Source organism: Ambystoma mexicanum, chromosome 1p, assembly GCF_040938575.1.
Source record: "Ambystoma mexicanum isolate Mex_15411 chromosome 1p, UKY_AmexF1_1, whole genome shotgun sequence".
In the NCBI taxonomy this organism is placed as follows: domain Eukaryota; kingdom Metazoa; phylum Chordata; class Amphibia; order Caudata; family Ambystomatidae; genus Ambystoma; species Ambystoma mexicanum.
The window spans coordinates 86270933-86289750 of NC_090921.1; the positions used below are offsets into that span (position 1 = coordinate 86270933).

Below are 18818 nucleotides of genomic sequence, written 5' to 3' on the forward strand. Positions count from 1 at the left end.
GTTATCTGAGAGGTTCCTGGATATTAGTTATCTTAGATGCAACTTGGGAAGCTCATTTCAACAGACGAATCTGAACTGGACTGCCTGGTCCTTGTTGACTTGCTTTCATTGATATCTCTAGTGTTTTTTCTTTCTTGAAAAGCTGCCTTTGAAACATCTAAATGTATCTTCAGATGACCCTGGTAATCTCATGTTGCTAGGGAAGGCTTTTTCTAGGATACAGTACAAAATAAAGGAACTTGATTTTGTTCTTGGTCTCTCGAAAGGAATATTAATATTCCCAAGACTTATTGATGTAACATTTTGTTTCAGACGGCATTATTATTGATGAGTGCAGAACTTAGCTAGCAGCAGAAGATGGTAAATTCGGAGGATCAGGCTTTAGTGTAGCTGAATCCTACAATGAAGAGGTATTTATCACACCTATCTCAAGCCAAAAGGCCACACTCGGAGTCCCTTCAAGAATCGGGATGGCAAATGCTGCAAGGGAAACAGTGGGGCAGGAGATGGTGGACGTGCGTGCCTCATGAGGCCTACAAGAGTGTATCACAACACCCAGTCACGCTAGTGCCTACACATCTGTGACATATATGGGTGCATGTCCCCAGCGAGCATCCTGGTCCAGGAAGGAAGAGAATAAAATGGTGCTGAAGACTGTGCTGAACACTTACGTTAAGGTTTCAATTTTGGCCAACATTCTGTGTGCTTCTTTTCACACTCCAGAGTGTGTATACCAACCAGTTTGTCACTGTTATGGAACCTCACCCTGCCCACGGACTTGCTTTGTCTGTTTTCCTGTGCCTGTACCATGAACTGTCTCTGAATTGTCGAACCTCTTCCTGCTCACGGGCTTGCTTTTGTCTTTTTCCCAATTCTATATTGTGAACAGGTTTTCCTTTATGTTCCCAACCTCAGACTGCCTACAACCAGTCTACCATTCAGATTACTGAACCTCAAACTCTGCATGGACGTCTTGTCTAATTGGGACCTTTTTATTCCGGACACTTCTTGTGTGATTATGACATTCTAAGTTACTCTTCCCTCAGAAGTGGCCTAGTTTTCCTGTGATGTCTGTCTAGCTCCATCCTCATGCTTTTCGGGCAGTGTCCCTGCATACCCATCTTTTCTCATTGTTTTTCGTATGGGTCGGTCCTCCAAATCCCTGGACCTTGTTCACCTTCTTCCTCTTGGATTCATTTAGAGCATCAGGTACATGGGTAGTACCAGGGGCCGCAGTGGGAGAGATTTACAAAATACCAAGTCTAACCTCTCTAGCTCTACCACTTTTGATCAGTATCACAACAAGAGGTCCATTTAATTCCCTAGCATCCACCCTGGTCTCCAACTCTCGCCTAGTTGTATGAAAGGGCTCTGGTTGGGAGGGTACAGGGGGTATACTGCGAGCACACATATCACGACAAGTGGGGCCTGAATGTGGTTCTCATAGTTTTTTTCTTACAAACTATACCCATCAGTTGCCTTTTTATAGAGCACAACAAGTCCAACCGTCAACTAAGATGTATCCAGCATCCAGACAGTGAAGAAGGGAGGATTCTCTAAGGGCATTAAAAGAACAGGCTTTTGAGTCTGTGCTTGACTGTGGGATTTGCCGTACTGTCTACAAAAGTGTTCCGTAGGCGGTCCGCACAGATTTGGAAGGAGCCACCCATAGTCCTTGGCGTTTGAATCGTGGACTAGCTACTGTCCATATTCAAGGGATCATTCGAAGACTTCCTTTTAGTAGCTTTACTATCAGCTAGGTTATATCAGGCTCTGATGTAAATCGCGAAATATCCTCCCACCTTTTTTCGGATCCATGTATAGTCTCTGAAAAGTCACGCTTCACATTTTCGATGTTAATATATCTTTCAAATTCTATGGGGATTGAGATCTCGTTCAGGCGTCTAATGGGCATGGCTATGCCATGGGACACTATGTAGTGCAGCAACTTGCGCCACACCATGTGCTCGCTGCAAACGCCATATCTTGTACACGAATCCCTGGACAGATGTTAGATTTAATGGTTCATCTCAGAGGTCAGATTGGTTCACCTCCCGTTTATGAAACAGCGTGCAATGGCTCTCCAGTATGGGGATAAGGCTACAAGGTTGTAGGAAAGTTGCTCATTATATTTCTACAAATGCATTTCCTTCCTTTCCCATTGTCGAAATGGCTTTACATCCGCTTCCTTCACACCTACCTCCTGTGATGTACCTCAAGGCTCCTGTGTCTCTCCTGCCCGCTATAATCTCTACACTAAACCCCTCTTCGACCACCTGGATTCCCTCAGAGTCATGTATAGAAACTATGCTAGTGACACACAAATCCTCATCCCTCTCTGTCGACCACCATCTCGACACCATTAAAATAAACCCTATCTCTGAAAGTATCCAAACCTGGAGGGCCACCCACCTCTTTTGTATAAACAAGGACAAAACAGAACTACTTGGTACTCCAGCCCACCTTCCCAAACTTGATCCCGCCTATAAGGCCTTCACCATCGGCGGCCACACCATCTCTGTCTCACCATCTACCTAGACGCCACCCTCAGCATGACACGCCAGGTCCCCCACATCGCATCCCCTGCAATCTATGCCACCAAGCTCATCAATGCCAGAAAACCATTCCTCTTACCATTGCCCGCGCCATCATAGGCTGAAAACTTGATTATTGCAATGCATTCCTATGTGGCTGAGCAGAAAGAAACGTCAACAAGATCCAAATTATCCAGAACAATGCACTCCGTGCTACCCCCGATCTCGGCAGACATGACCATGTCTGACGCCCCCTTCCTGCTTATCTGCAACTAGCGCCTTGATGCCTTTGTGCACGGCTACAAACGTAAATAAATAAATATAACTCGCGGAGAGCTAAAGAAATGGAAGCCAATGGCAGCATGAGATGTGAGGGGCGGGTGTTGACATGCTTGTGCATTGGCTTTCCTTTCCAATAACTTTCCGCTCATTTCAGGGGTCGCCCGGGTTTGGTTTGACACTGGCATCCCTAGAATATGGGGACGTGGGGTGGGGGAGGCGTGGTGCTTGCGGATTGGTCAACAGTAGTCATCAAAGTGTGCAATGTGTGCGTAAGTATACGTTCCGTGTTCGCTCTTGCGTAAACAGGTTGTGGTCTGTGAACATGCTGCATGAATGCACTCCTTGCTCAGGATCCGGTGTGTTCCATAAAAAGGTGCAGTGGGGTTTTGTGTATGAACTTGTACGCTCCGTGTTCCCATTGCTGACTCTGTGTTCACGCTGTATTAATCCCCTCCTTGTACGTGGTGTAGTGTGGCCTTGTGTATGTCCATACTTTATAGCTTTCCGGTGTAGGAAGACGTCCATTCAGCGTGCGGCTCTGTGTGGGTTTCTTCAGCCCATGGGTTTCTGGTGTAGGAAGGCGCCCATTCAGTGCGCGGCTCTGTGTGGGTTTCTTCAGCCCATGGGTTTCTGGTGTAGGAAGGCGCCCATTCGGCGCGCGGCTCTGTGTGGGTTTCTGGTGTAGGAAGGCGCCCATTCAGCGCGCGGCTCTGTGTGGGTTTCAGCGCGCGGCTCTGTGTGGGTTTCAGCGCGCGGCTCTGTGTGGGTTTCTGGTGTAGGAAGGCGCCCATTCGGCGCGCGGCTCTGTGTGGGTTTCAGCGCGCGGCTTTGTGTGGGTTTCTGGTGTAGGAAGGTGCCCATTCGGCGCGCGGCTCTGTGTGGGTTTCTGGTGTAGGAAGGCGCCCATTCGGCACGCGGCTCTGTGTGGGTTTCAGCGCCCGGCTCTGTGTGGGTTTCTGGTGTAGGAAGGCGCCCATTCGCCGCGCGGCTCTGTGTGGGTTTCTGGTGTAGGAAGGCGCCCATTCGGCGCGCGGCTCTGTGTGGGTTTCAGCGCGCGGCTCTGTGTGGGTTTCAGCGCGCGGCTCTGTGTGGGTTTCAGCGCGCGGCTCTGTGTGGGTTTCAGCGCGCGGCTCTGTGTGGGTTTCTGGTGTAGGAAGGCGCCCATTTGGCGCGCGGCTCTGTGTGGGTTTCTGGTGTAGGAAGGTGCCCATTCGGCGCGCGGCTCTGTGTGGGTTTCAGCGCGCGGCTCTGTGTGGGTTTCTGGTGTAGGAAGGCGCCCATTTGGCGCGCGGCTCTGTGTGGGTTTCTGGTGTAGGAAGGTGCCCATTCGGCGCGCGGCTCTGTGTGGGTTTCAGCGCGCGGCTCTGTGTGGGTTTCTGGTGTAGGAAGGCGCCCATTCGGCGCGCTGCTCTGTGTGGGTTTCAGCGCGCGGCTCTGTGTGGGTTTCTGGTGTAGGAAGGTGCCCATTCGGCGCGCGGCTCTGTGTGGGTTTCAGCGCGCGGCTCTGTGTGGGTTTCTGGTGTAGGAAGGCGCCCATTCGGCGCGCGGCTCTGTGTGGGTTTCAGCGCGCGGCTCTGTGTGGGTTTCTGGTGTAGGAAGGCGCCCATTTGGCGCGCGGCTCTGTGTGGGTTTCTGGTGTAGGAAGGTGCCCATTCGGCGCGCGGCTCTGTGTGGGTTTCAGCGCGCGGCTCTGTGTGGGTTTCTGGTGTAGGAAGGCGCCCATTCGGCGCGCGGCTCTGTGTGGGTTTCAGCGCGCGGCTCTGTGTGGGTTTCTGGTGTAGGAAGGCGCCCATTCGGCGCGCGGCTCTGTGTGGGTTTCAGCGCGCGGCTCTGTGTGGGTTTCAGCGCGCGGCTCTGTGTGGGTTTCTGGTGTAGGAAGGCGCCCATTCGGCGCGCGGTTCTGTGTGGGTTTCTGGTGTAGGAAGGCGCCCATTCGGCGCGCGGCTCTGTGTGGGTTTCAGCGCGCGGCTCTGTGGGTTTCTGGTGTAGGAAGGCGCCCATTCGGCGCGCGGCTCTGAGAGTACGCGGCTCTGTGTGGGTTTCTGGTGTAGGAAGGTGCCCATTCGGCGCGCGGCTCTGTGTGGGTTTCAGCGCGCGGCTCTGTGTGGGTTTCTGGTGTAGGAAGGCGCCCATTCGGCGCACGGCTCTGTGTGGGTTTCAGCGCGCGGCTCTGTGTGGGTTTCTGGTGTAGGAAGGCGCCCATTCGGCGCGCGGCTCTGTGTGGGTTTCAGCGCGCGGCTCTGTGTGGGTTTCTGGTGTAGGAAGGCGCCCATTCGGCGCGCGGCTCTGTGTGGGTTTCTGGTGTAGGAAGGCGCCCATTCGGCGCGCGGCTCTGTGTGGGTTTCAGCGCGCGGCTGTGTGGGTTTCTGGTGTAGGAAGGCGCCCATTCGGCGCGCGGCTCTGTGTGGGTTTCTGGTGTAGGAAGGCGCCCATTCGGCGCGCGGCTCTGTGTGGGTTTCTGGTGTAGGAAGGCGTCCATTCGGCGCGCGGCTCTGTTTGGGTTTCTGGTGTATGAAGGCGCCCATTCGGCGCGCGGCTCTGTGTGGGTTTCTGGTGTAGGAAGGCGCCCATTCGGCGCGCGGCTCTGTGTGGGTTTCTGGTGTAAGAAGGCGCGCGGCTCTGTTTGGGTTTCTGCTGTAGAAAGGCTGTGATCTTAAGTGAACGCGCGGTATTAATCTACCGGAGAATCGGCTCTTTGTTAGGACGTTGCATGGCTTTTTATGTGCTTATGGTACACATCAGGTATAGATTCCTGGTGTAAGAGGGCTGTGTTATTCTCTGCGCGCTGCCGGCTCGGCTTCCTTCATTCTGTGCACACACTCGCGAAACGCCTCCTTTTCCGGGGTGCAGCGTGGCCTTCTGTCTACGGGTCCCATGCAGAGGGCCTTCGTGCAGGAAGAGTGTGTTATTCTGTACACAGCGCATGAGGGATTGATAGGCTGCTTGCTCAGACCCCAGTATCTTCTATTGAACGGTGCAGAGCTGCCTTGTGAATATTCTGAATGTTTAGGTTCCCTGAGCACTTGTTTCTAAGCAACAAGCATTGGGAGGAAAAAAGTCTGTATTTTTAGTTGAGTTCAATTGTCTGTTAGACACATTGGCTTTCCGGGAGAATCTCCTGCTTTGCGCTGTCCTTGTTGGCGTGTTAGCTGGTGAAAATAATCGAGCTTCGTTGCTTCTTGAGGAAGAGGAAGGGGCCGCTCGGGCAAGGGGCGCCATGGACATCTTGAATTCCCCAGCGACGTCCTCTTGGCTGGCTCGTCGGATGGCAGCTGATCTTTCTCTCAGTAAGCGCAGTGGAGGGGAGAGAGAGTGAGAGAGAGAGCGAGAGAAGGGGGTGGGGAGAGAAGGGAGAGAGACCCCAGTATTTACACGATGGCGGTCTTAATGTCCTTTCCATCGCGTATCATGTATTGGCGTCGCTGGAAGGGGATGGGTGGGTGTAAAGCAAACAGGGCTTCGGCTGCTACACTCCCTCTGTGGGCTAATTTGGAACTCCATTTGAAGGCCGTTCTGCTAATTCCCGTGCCCGATTATGCCTTTAGGAACGCATGCTCTATATGCAGAAATCATCTAAGCAGGTTGTGGAATGTTGGATGCCGTGTATTGGCTCCAGAGATACTGGGGGCGCCCGGCCCGCGGGGATATTGTAGAGCACGGGAGAGAATGGGCACGTATCCCAAAGGTCGCGAATTCCGAATCCGGTGTATTTCTCTAATGTGCAAGAGGTCCTCTCCATTGTGATTGGTTGCAGCGTTTGAGCTTTCTCTTCATGGTTGAGCTGGGCTGTCATTGGCATTGGGTCTGGAAGGTACTGGCACTGCATGTCCTCTTCCGTCCTGGCCAGTCTTGGCTCTTCTTAGGGGCTCCCTTTCGATTCACTTAAAAGGTGGGGACCTGTTACATTTACACTTAAACGCACACAGGCCCCTGATGCCTTATTTTCATCATTTGCACGGTGGAGCCCAGTTTTTTTTATTTCCCTATATTAATGTTTTCTCTGTTGTTCTGTTATTTTTGGTTGCATTTCGATATTTGCAGTGCACCTGGACTGAATACAGATGAATTTGGCATTGCTGAAAAGAAGGGCGACAGCATGAGCATGAGATCTTGCGGACATGATGACTTTGGCTACTAGCTTTTAAGACCTCATAGATCCCTTCACCATGCCTCTCAGTGCCAATGATGATGAGATTGAAAAAAGCCTGACATTCTCCTAATTGTTAAGCTATGCCAATGTTTGCAGGTTTCAGATCATTGGAATTGAGTAGTTTAAAAAAAAAAGTGAGTTGAATTTAGCATTGGTGCCCAGGGATAAGGCCAGGAAGTAAGCCCACCCATTTAGCTACCCCGAGCGAAGCGTAGCCCATTGACGGTTGATCCTCCCTGCTGGGCAGAAAATCTGTTAGTACTCCGACACACAGCCAAGTGTTAGGTGTTGGCCATCAGTGGCCCTCATTACGACCCTGGCGGAAAGCGACTGACCGGAGCGCCACAGCGTAAATAGCGTTTCCGCCATTGCACGAAGGAGCAAAGTGCGGCCCATTCCGACCCATCGGGCACGAGCACCACGGCATGGCGGAAGTGCAAAGTCCGCGATGGCGGAAATTACCCCAAAACGGCCCACACCGCCGCCGTACGGCGCCCTAGGTGCAATACCGCCACCCCTCTTAGCGGTCACCGCAGTGTGCGCCTACCGGAAAGTACGGTGCCCGGAAATATACGGAAACGGAAGTTAAAACATGGGCCCGGAACGGGAAACATCCCGGCGTACACCTATAAATACACTAAAACCACACAACCACTAAAATCACTACCCTGAAACACACCCCAACCCGTCAACCACCCTAGCGAAACCAAGAAAAATGGGAAAAGTAGCGAAGAAAGCGTGCAACCGCAAGCGGCAGGTCCACTTCTCCCGTGAGGAACTCACCGTGCTAACAGAGACCCTCCAGGAGAATGCTGCCGTCGTCTTCTGCACGCAAATGACCAGGACGGCACTTGCAAACAAGAAGGCCATATGGGCTCTGGTGGCACAGCGGGTAAGTGCGGTGGGGACCGCACCCCGCACCCCACAGCAATGCCGCAAGCGATGGGACGACCTGCGGATACGCGTCCGCAGCATACTCTCTGCCAACCGCAACATTGCCACAGCCACCGGGGGAGGTCCTGAATCACCCATCAAGTTGACCCCCTGGGAAGAAATCTGTGCCTCCACCATCGGAATGGAGAGCATAGAGGGAGTCGGAGGGATGGAGAAAGGAGTGCAGACATCCGAAGATTCAGGTAGGTGGGCCAGATAAAACAATGCCAAATCCACACAGTCCATCCATGTGAAGTACCATGCGTCCACATAGTGCAACAGAAACACATGTCCAGGAGAACGTCCACACACATCGGCCTGATAGCGCACGTTAAAACCCACAATAAATACATAAATAATTAAAAACCCCTAATACACGCACTACACGTGCAGCAGGCACACCCTAACTGCAGGCTGCCAAACAACTGCACCCTCACTCCACACACAAATCAAAGCACCTCCAAGGCCCCGACCCAAATCACCCTCAGGTACCACCCCAATGCATGTGATACAATGCCATTCCAATTCCCACAGACCCATCAATAACCCTCGCCCTCCTTTACTCCACCACAGGGTCCGATCCAAACGACGAGCTACAGGACACCCCTACCAGCACACCTGCAAAGAGGGCCAAGACCAACGGCCAGAGACCCTCCACCTCAGCTGCACGCATCAAGACACGGCAGCAGCACAAATCAGGTGGCAGCACAGAGGAGGGAACATCAACAGGCACCCCAGCAGCCAGCATGCCCACAACACCACCACCACAGGTCCCCCCAATGGATGCCACAGAAGGCACTGCCTCTGGTGGCAGCAGCACCATAGGTGACACCCCATTGATGGCAGCATGCTCGGACACAGAAAACGGGGATGCCGAAGTCAGATCCATCCATGACCTGTCCCAATCCCCCTGTCTGTCCCATCCCGTACAACATGAGGATACCACGCAGGGGCACCCACAAGACGACGACTGGCCATCCCCCACAAGCCCTGTGGCAAGGCAACATGAGGACAACAGCCCCTCTGTGACACCCCCGCAAATGGCCATGGCCCAGCAGAGGCAACAGTCCCTCGACCAGTTGATCGAACAACAGCAGCAACTGGCCACGCTCCTCAAGGACCATGCTGATGAATGTGGGGGCACTAAGGCAGACATAGAAACATCAACTGAGACACTTAGGGCACAAATTGAGAGTAGCACCGAGAGCCTGAGAGTCCAAATGGAGAGTAGCACCGAGATCCTGAGAGTCCAAATGGAGAGAAGCACCGAGAGCCTCAGGGGGGAACTGCATGCGACGGCCAAGGACGTATGTGCCGAACTTGCCGCAGTGCGCCGTGTGCTCACTGAGCTCTCGCAAACCCTTAGGGACATGCATGGACGTGAGCAGGCAGACACATCATCCGTTGCAAGTTCCGTCCAGGGCAGCCCCCAACGTAGATCTGGAAGGAACCTGCGCTCCACAGGCAGGGGTGCCCCTGATACCCGCAGAGGGGGCATGCAATAGCGACAGCCCACTGACAATGAGCATCTTTGGACACTGGTGTTCGGGGGGGAGGTAGGAGGGTGGAGGGGGTGTGTTGGGCTCACTTGGGTGGCGGGTCGATAGGGTGTTCAACATGACATCACATATGCCATAAAAAGTGCACGATCAACCAATGAGATGTGTGGACATTGATCTTTGTGTACTAGGCCATCATAGGCGTACAGTCCATATTGTGCATGTCCCAGACACACGCAGTGCCACGAGTCCCGTGTCCATGTATCAGCCACCAGGCGTGAGTGCTAGAAGCATACATCAATGAGATGCTGACAAATGTCACGGGCCTCCGGTGCCTCGCAGACTCCATGAGGTGCTGCCACATCCCCACCCTCATCATGACCATCATCAGGTGCTTGCAGTTCTGCGTCAGGGGGCATGGGCACATTTCTACGTACGCACATGTTGTGGAGCATGACACATGCCATCACCATCTTTGCAACCTTCTCATGGCGATACAGGAGTGCCCCGCCAGACCTGCTGAGGCAGCGGAAACGGCCCTTCAGTAGGCCGAATGCCTGTTCTATGACTACACGGGTACGTGAGTGGGCATGGTTGTAGTCCTCCTCATGCTGGTCCCGTGGGTTCCGGACTGGTGTGAGGAGCCATCTCTTCAGTGGATATCCAGCATCACCTGTATGTGGACGAGAAACGTATGATGTGGAATGCCATTGATACGTACGCACACCCCCCCCCCCCTTCCTGCCAGGTCATTGCCAATTCACATACCCCACATCATCATGCATGTAATGAGACTCACCGAGTAGCCAGGATCTGTTCCCTGCGTGTCGCTCCATGTAGCGTGGTATTGTAGAGTTCCTCAAGACCATAGAATCATGGGTTGATCCAGGGAATCGGGCACAACAATGTGTAATGATCCTGTTGGAGTCACACACCATTTGTACATTCAGGGAATGAAATTGTTTTCGGTTGCGGTACTGGGCCTCCATGGCATGTGGGACGACCAATTCAACATGGGTGCAGTCGATGGCACCAATGCAACCCGGTATGCCGGCAAGTGCATGGAATCCCACTTTCGTGTTTGTAATTTCCTGCTCCGAGCGTGGTAGGGAGATGTAGTCGTCTGCGTGCTGCAGGAGGGCATCGAGCACTTGCAATAGTGTCCGTGAGAACAGTGGCTGTGATATGCCATGCAACTGTCCGACTGTGTGCTGGTAGGTGCCTGTGGCCAGGAAGTGTAGTACAGACACCACCTTCAGTAGGGGTGGGATGGCGGTTGGGCTATCTATCATGCTGACAAGGTCAGCCTGTGTCATGTCCACAATGGCGGTTATGGTGTCCCGGTCCAGACGGTAGAGGGTGTGGATCTGCTCATCAGTGAGGTTGAACGGATGTGCTCGGAGGCGTGGTATTGCGGGCTGCCTGCGTGGTGGTAGTGGCTGTGCTGGTGGGCCTTGCTGGCCCTGCCTTGGCCTCCTCCTCCTCCTGCGTCTCCTCCGTGCGGCTGGTTGTAGTTGGTGTTCGTCTTCTTCTTGGAGTTGGAGCACTTGCAGTGCTATCAGGTCCCCCAGGGCCAACATCGCGAGTCCTGCCGGTAGCATTTCGGTGTGGTTGTGGGAGGAGACTGGCTGTGCAATTTATGTGTTTTCAGGCTGTATGGCCTCCACCTGTGGTGATTCATTCCACCTGTGCAAACTGCTCTCCCCTTTGGCCGAGCACGTCACGCGCACAACGCTGCAATTCGGGGAATGGTATCTTGCTATTGCTATCATGTATTTGTACCCGATGGCCGTGTAAGATTGGTTGATATGTTCATTCTGCTGTGGTCCCATTGTTTCCCATACTATCTGTGCAGTCGCGAACAGACTTGTGAAGGGTCAGTGGAACGTAGTACTCGAGTAACGGTGGGCCCTCATGCATCACTGTACCGAGTTGCAACGACGGGCGGGGCGTCCCATTCGTGGGTGAAGGCAGTTGCCATTTTCACACACAGCCGCACTCGATGGAATAATTAGTGATTTCAAACGGCCACAGATGCCTTTCCGACGTGGTGTTGCAAATGAGGAATTCGAAGGGCGGCGCTTTCGGTTTCCAGCTAGCGGCGAGGAGATGCCCACAGGTCTGACTGCAAATATAACGTTCTATTGTTCAATGTCCTTGAGACAGGGCCCATGGCGAGGGAGCAATGATTGATATGAATAGTTTGGGATGCGCAATAGCTACGTGGGCGATGAGGCCGGCCGTTCCCAAATACATGTTACTTCACAACACTGGAATTACGGGCTGGGGCACTGTGGATTTTGCAGGCTGCATAACGCACAGACTCAATGGATGTTTCTAATGTTATGTGAGTAATTATTCAGGCGTTTTGATCCCGGGATGAGGGAATGATGAATGGATGCATGGGCAGGTGATTTGATACAGAGTTTGCCATGTACAGGGCTTCTTGGGATCTATCCGCCTCCCCTACGCTATGTGATGCAGGGCTGCCATAGTGGGACCATCGTCTATCTGGCCTTGTTGAGCCCTCCCTGTCTCGAGGCGCCCTCAGACACTTGTGTCCATGCACGTTAACATTCCCATCTGATGGATTCTGTTTTGACAGACGCATGCACAGGTACACTCGTTTGTGATGGTGTTTGCACCTCGATATAGATGGTTATGAGTCGCAAGTGGTTTTGGGGTGGTGATGATCATTTTGAGTGGGCTAGCATGCATATGGCTGTGGATTTCGTGTGATCATTGAAGTGAGTTGTTCGAATGTAGTTCTGATGGCCATTCTGTTCTTTTCTTTTGGTTGACAGGTATCTCCTCCCCTTTTGCCACTGCCATCTGTATGCCACTCCTGCAGATGGATTTTACTCCCGACACCTGCTGCTTCGTGTTAATCAGTGGAGCAGCATTACGATCTTATGGGACGATCGCCAATGGCCCACATGCCCTTACGCAGTACTGGTGGCTCGGAGCAACATTTCGGCCTTTCAGCTGGACTAGTGCCTCCCCATTGGGACGGCCCTGCGGTTCTGTGCGCTTCCATGTTGCCTTTTCGTACGTGAATGTGGCTCTGTGTACCATGGGGGAACATGGCGACACACAAGTAGTGGCTGGTCATTTCTTGCGGATGCAGCCCACAATGGTGATTAGTGTTTTGGAGTTCATGGCCTGATGGCTGTATGGGCTTGGTGACTTTGATGTGCATAAATTTCTATTCTGATTTGGCCCGTGTAGCGTTTTTCTTTGCAAGTGATGTGGCATATGCCTATTTGGGGGGCGATGTATTGTGAGGAGATCTGCATTGGGTTCCAGCTTCGGGGTTTAGTTGCGTGGTACTGTACTGGGCGCGTTTGCCTACTAAGCCCGTGAGGTCAGGGATGGGGGCTGCCTATATGACAGTTTGAATGTTGTCATGCTCAGGGGCGGGGGATTGGGTTTTGTGTAACAGATGCCGGTCAGCCAGGTGGACTGGTGGAATGATGTGATTTTCGGAATATTGCTGGTCACAGGTGCCTGTGTTTGCATGCGTTTCTTGGTGGGGGACTGTGGTCATGTCCATTGGGATGGCTTCTGTATTCGTGCCATCTGTGCCCTGCAGCTCCCATTGGCCCCTCTTGTGTTTCTTTTGTTCGTTGGCATGCATGGGTGACTTGTACATTTCAATGGTTGCATTGTGACTTCATTGCACCTACGGGGAGTTGTACTTTGTGGGCAGGGAGCGGTGTGCAGGCACTCAGTGGGGCCGTTTACGGTTGATTCGCGATGCCGTACTTCTCGCCATGGCGGAATGGTACATTACGCCATGCCTGATGGCGTTAGGTACATGTCCGCTAGGGTCGGAATTGGCGTACCCTTGCGCCATGGTGGTGTTTGCGGTTTGGCATGGCGCGCGCGCGCGTGCTTGGTGCAGTTAGCGTTGGCGTTCTCTACGGTGTCGCTAATGGCTTCGTACTTTGCGGTGACGGGTCATAGTCGCACCGAGCGCTATTCGATGGCGGTATTGCATTTCCGCCATCGTTTTTCGATTTCCGCCAGGGTCGTAATGAGGGCCAGTTTCTCAAACAGTCACCAAAATTTACGTGGAGCTATTTTAGCTCCTACTTGTAGCTTTGAGTTGTAGCTTGAAAACCATCAGCTGCTAGGAGCTACCTTTGACTCCTCATTGCAATTGGTGCAATACAAAGATTCATCTGTATGTCTGTAAGTGTCGAATGCGCTCAGATACCCCCTGCGCGCTATAGAAATAAATAAAACAAACAAAAGGTACATTAGGACCCAGAGAGCAGGAATGCAAGGAATATGTGGTGATAGACCAAAAGTTATAATTGGCATCTGATTTTGAAGCTAGGTTTGTTGTATGCTATATCCTCCTTCCCCAGAGGTAGTTGAGTGTACTTGCCACATAATCCTATTATCCTCGGACCCGCTTTTAGCTACTGTTCATCACGTCTTCATTTTGATCACTTTAATTCTTTGTGAATGAGAAAATAAGGGTTAAAAAAGTAATAATCTACGTTCCCAGCATGACGGGGTGGGTTAAAGGGTGGCACATGGCAGAAATTTAGAAGAATAAGAGAAATCTCCTTTCTCAGTTAAGCCTGCTTGAGAAGAGGGAGCAGAGCGGCATCATACACAGGAGCAAGCAAGCAAGCATGAGAAAACCCCACCATTACAGGAAAGTGAAAACATGCACAACTATGGACCAGCCTTACAAAGGCTGGCAATTCTCAGGCAACAGGACCCTTGAAGTTGCTGAAAGTTATCAGGCCCTGGATTCCAGAGCAGTATCTTGGTGCTATCTACAGATGCTTATTGATACCCAATTCAGTGGTAGTCATTTTGGAGACCTCAGAAGGATGAAGGCTTGAGTGGACCTGCCTATATTTGAACCTGTGGCCAGTGTTCCAGATAAGATTTGGAAGTGGGGGTATTTTACTCCCTATTTTTTAAAATTGGTTTTACACTTATTTTTAGGGAGTGAAAATGTAAAGGCAATTCCAAATGAGAGTATTTTATACGTGAGTGAAAATCTATTTTAACTGAAAAACACGTGTTTTTGTAATATTTATTTCTTGCACCTAGTTATTGATGCACATTAAAAGATGCATGTTTACTTCTTCCAATCAAGCAATACAAAGAGTTTCTTCCCATGGTACAACATGCTCTACTGGTCCAAACATGCATGGAGCTATGAGGGTGAAAGCAGGGGTGCAAGATTCTACATGTCGAATTCTTATTTTTTGTTGATATTATTTTTACTCCCTATTTTTATTTCTTGGGAGTATTTGCCCATTTTTGGGGAGTAAAAGTGTACAATTCACCCCTTCTCTTTAGGCCTACCTGTGGCCATAGGTTCAAGAACAGGCCCCTGTAGTGGACAGCAGGGTGCAAAATGTGCACTCGCCACTAGCCCTTGGTTAGTGCTATTTGACTGTTGGCAAGTAAGAAATGGTGCGCTGTGCGTATTCATAGAATTGAGGTGGTGAGTGTTTTTATATGGCTGGCTAATAGCTTGCAACTTGAATTCCTTCCCCATGGTGGACACATTACTCAACTGACACACAAACCAAGCTAAGCAATGGAACCAAGTGGACCATATATTGTGGGAGAGGATTTCTTACTGTATTGGGCCTTTTTGCCAGAGAGGATCTTCATTTTACCTGGCTAGAGGCAAGATCCAAAGCTATTTTCAGGAACTTAGAAATAGCTCTCATTCTCCACTGATCTCTTTTTAGGTAAATTATATGATACATTTAAAACTGATCTTTTTGATGTTTGCTAATAAAGTATGGATCACAATTCCTGTAAGTGGAAAGATGTATTGTTTGATTAAAGAAAATGCTCGAGGAAGTACAATTATAGTCCATCTGTTTGAGATTCTAATGATGTCACTCGTCTGATTACCTTTCTTGAGCAGGATTCACCAACCTTGCATTGCGGTTAGGGAGTGAGCATAATAAACTACGAATCAATCAGGTTAGAGAACGTGCTATCCTAGTCAAAGATTTTTGAGTTCTACGCAAGTACGAGAACGATCAAGCTGTGCTCTTTATAATGCTAGAACCTGGTTGTGTTAAGCTTTCTTTGCTCATGTTTTGGTGATTCATGATAACCCCCCTTTTCTCCTGCCTAGTATTTTAGAAACACAGGATATACTTTGGTAAGCCTTGTTTGTCAGGAATTGTTCAACTCCATACAAGCGTGAACCAAAAATATAAATGTCATTAACGTCGTAACATGCTTGTCAAAAGCTAACGTAGAAAGGCTGGATTGATTCTGTGTATGTATTGTGAGGGGTCAGGAATGTGAGGTGGACAACTTTGTGAAGTTTTTTCAAAAGATGCCATTGTATTAACTTAAAAGGTTGGATAAACGCCTCACTGTTCCTACTCTGATGAGGACTCCTTGCCTAAAATAAACGAAAGGAAACCAAACCATATAACAAAAGGTCTCTGTCCCTCACACTTATAAATACAATAACTCAACAAACAAATATAACGGTTAAGTTCACAATATGATAACAGTCTCTCCTTATAATCTGAGTGAATTTCCCTTCCCCAGATTCCAGCAGGATTTTGTTTCACAGTTCCGAAGGAAATAAGGAAATCCTGTTTTGACACAGTTCTTTGTGACTCCAACTTGACAACAAAAGTTCCAGCGCTTCAGAATTGTTCAACAGAAGTTCTTTCTCTTCCACTTGTAATAGTAAAAACTCAAAAATGTTCTGTGCTTGAACCAAGAATGTTTCTTTAGTTCCTCAGTATAAACATAAATTGTCTTTGTCAGGATTCTTCTGCAACAACTTATCAGTTCTGAAGATTTCAACTTATCTGCAGCAGTTTTATACCTCAGCAATGAAGGTTTGTCAGGATAAATTGCTAATATGTTAAACTAGATCAATAGCTGTACTATGGCTTCTTCCACAACCACTTGTTTCTACAATGAACATTTGTCAGGATGATTTGTTAACACCACTTCACAGCCCTTAATTTACCTCCACCTGGTTTGCTTCGATGCCAGGCCTACTACTTCAATTGTTCCTGGTTTACTCCCATGCCAGGCCTACTACTTCAAAGTTTTCTGATCTGGTATATTCCCCTGCCAGGTCAGCAATATACAAACAAGTGCCACTGTGGTTAAAATCAGCTTACAACAACTTTGCAATGCTCTTTATTTCAAAACATCAGATTTTAAGCACTTCTTCAGGAAAGACAAGATTCGCATTGGCGCTCTTTGGTACACTTTTGTGATTTCCAAAACATCTGTAAATTATGCTCGCCTCCTTCTGAATAACCTGTATGAGAAGGGCATCCTTCTTGCCACTTTTGTTTTTCCACTTCTTCATTAACCAAATACTAGCAATGATATGGTTTTAATTGAATTCCGCTTTGGCAATCTTGGGTTTATACCAGCTTCTGTTATGTACTTCTTCAAACATGGCCATAAGCTTTTCAAGTGCAGGGATTTTGCAATATTTGTTGTTTTTAAATTGCCTTGTTTTTACTTTCCTTTGTTTTGTTTTTACTTCCTTTTGTTTTGGGTAATGGTAGTTTGTATTAAGTTCTAACAGTATTGCCCCATCTTGTTGCTGGATTCTAAATAAACCTGCATGCTTAAAGTCTCAGTCAGTTGGTTTGAAATAATACTGTTTTCTCTGCTTTCTGTCAGTTCGGTATTCAAAATTACCTTCTTTCTTACTTTTGTCTCTACATGATTGCTTTCTCAGATCAAAGTTACCTGCCTTGAGCACGCGAGCGGTCACGGAGCACTCCATTGTCTCAATCACTTGGTGAACTCAACAGTAGTAAAAGTGAGCGTCCCCCAAAAGGCATATAACACTCCCCAATGAGAGTCAATGATGGACGCACCCCTGGAGGGAATGAGACCAAGACCAAGTGCGGTTGAGAGTAAAAGTCCTTTTATCTAAATCGATATAGGGCATGCAAAGGACTCTGCAAACTCCGAGAGCGCTCTGTCTTACAATAGCAAAGACAGTAATTTATATTACAAATACACGTCATGCATGAGCTAAGCTATTGGGGCCACATAGTCTTGGGGATTAGATGGCGACAACTAGCTACTATGCCGGCTGTAGGCGCGGTGCTCCATGATTGGCAGGGATCCACGTGGTGGCATCACGGAGTGCTTGGGTCAGCCAGGCTTATCGGGGTGAGGTGAAGGAGATACACTACTTCAGTATTAAAACTTGCCCTTGTGGTGGCATCACGGAGTGCTTGGGTCAGCCGGGCTTATCGGGGTGAGGTGAAGGAGATACACTACTTCAGTATTAAAACTTGCCCTTGTGGCCATTCATACACATTCATCACACTCGTCTATGTCCAGTTGGTATGTAAAACCTTTAACACATCAATCTAGTACCAGGGAGGGGACACAGGAAAACAGTATGCAATATAAGGCGGTCTTCATACATCATCATAAAGTTGTCATTAACAAAGGATCCAATCTCATGGGTCCAGGTGTCTTATCAGGGGGCACGTGTTATGCTACCTTCATCATTCTATTCTGTTAGATAGTGAGTGATAGTTTTATGGTATGTTAGTACAGGGGTCAATAACTGTTTCTATGGCCCATTAAATTTAGGTTGAATTGAAATACCATTGGGTCGGAGGGGGCATATAACTAATACCTCAAAAAGGCGGTGGGAATTGTGACCGTGTGGGCCGTAATTCTTCTTGGCCTGGCCAGGGCGGCACATAGTGATTTTATGGTGGCATCTGGTGTCGGAGGCATGGGGGAAGGTAAATGCTTGCCACGGGTTCAGCAGGAATGCAGGGAGGTGTAGCTGTAACGTTCCAACAACAGGATACCGGGGACCTTCAAGCCCCGGCAAACCTTGAAGGGAGGAGGGGGGTTGGATGTGCAGCTCTCGAGAAGGAGGGGGGGAGGTGGCCTTGTAGCTTTTTTCGCAGATCCCTGTTTACGGGACAGCATGAATGCTGTTACGGGGCCGAGTGGATGGGGGGCTTGGGGACATTATGTAAAGGGCACATTTTTATAATTCACATATATTCGTGTCTACTGAATCAATACAATGAAAGGTGTTCATTAACATCACATCATACAACATTCATTACTCTATTGCTTTGATCTCACAGGGGGGAAAAATGTACACAAAACGTGAGGTAGAACCTGGTTGGTGGATGCATGGGTCTCAGTGACACATCAGAACTTTAAACATAAGGTTAAGATTTGTGACTCAAGGATCGGGGAAACAACGAGTTCATCGATCATTTCAACCACAGCGGATGTGGCTCAGAACTTCTAACAACTCACAAATATCACAACACTCTCAATCATACTATACACGAGCATTTTATATATTGCTCTTTTAATCGTTTTACACTAGCAGCAAACATTGGTCAGTAAAAGGAGGATTCGAGTGTCCATACACTTGACACCCTTACA

The 18818-nt window shown here is 49.6% G+C and overlaps 1 protein-coding gene across 13 annotated transcripts in view; it reads left to right on the forward strand.

Annotated features, from left to right (window-relative positions):
• The window catches only part of CAMTA2 (calmodulin binding transcription activator 2), a 1813542-nt gene that overhangs the window by 127975 nt on the left and 1666749 nt on the right, over positions 1-18818 (forward strand). Inside the window, exon 1 of one of the 13 annotated variants that reach the window (XM_069643641.1) lies at positions 5901-6103. The exons of the other annotated variants lie outside the window; for them this stretch is intronic. The gene's annotated coding sequence lies outside the window, so the exon portion shown is untranslated. Of the gene's footprint in view, positions 1-5900; positions 6104-18818 lie in introns of those variants that run through there. 13 annotated transcript variants of the gene reach the window in all.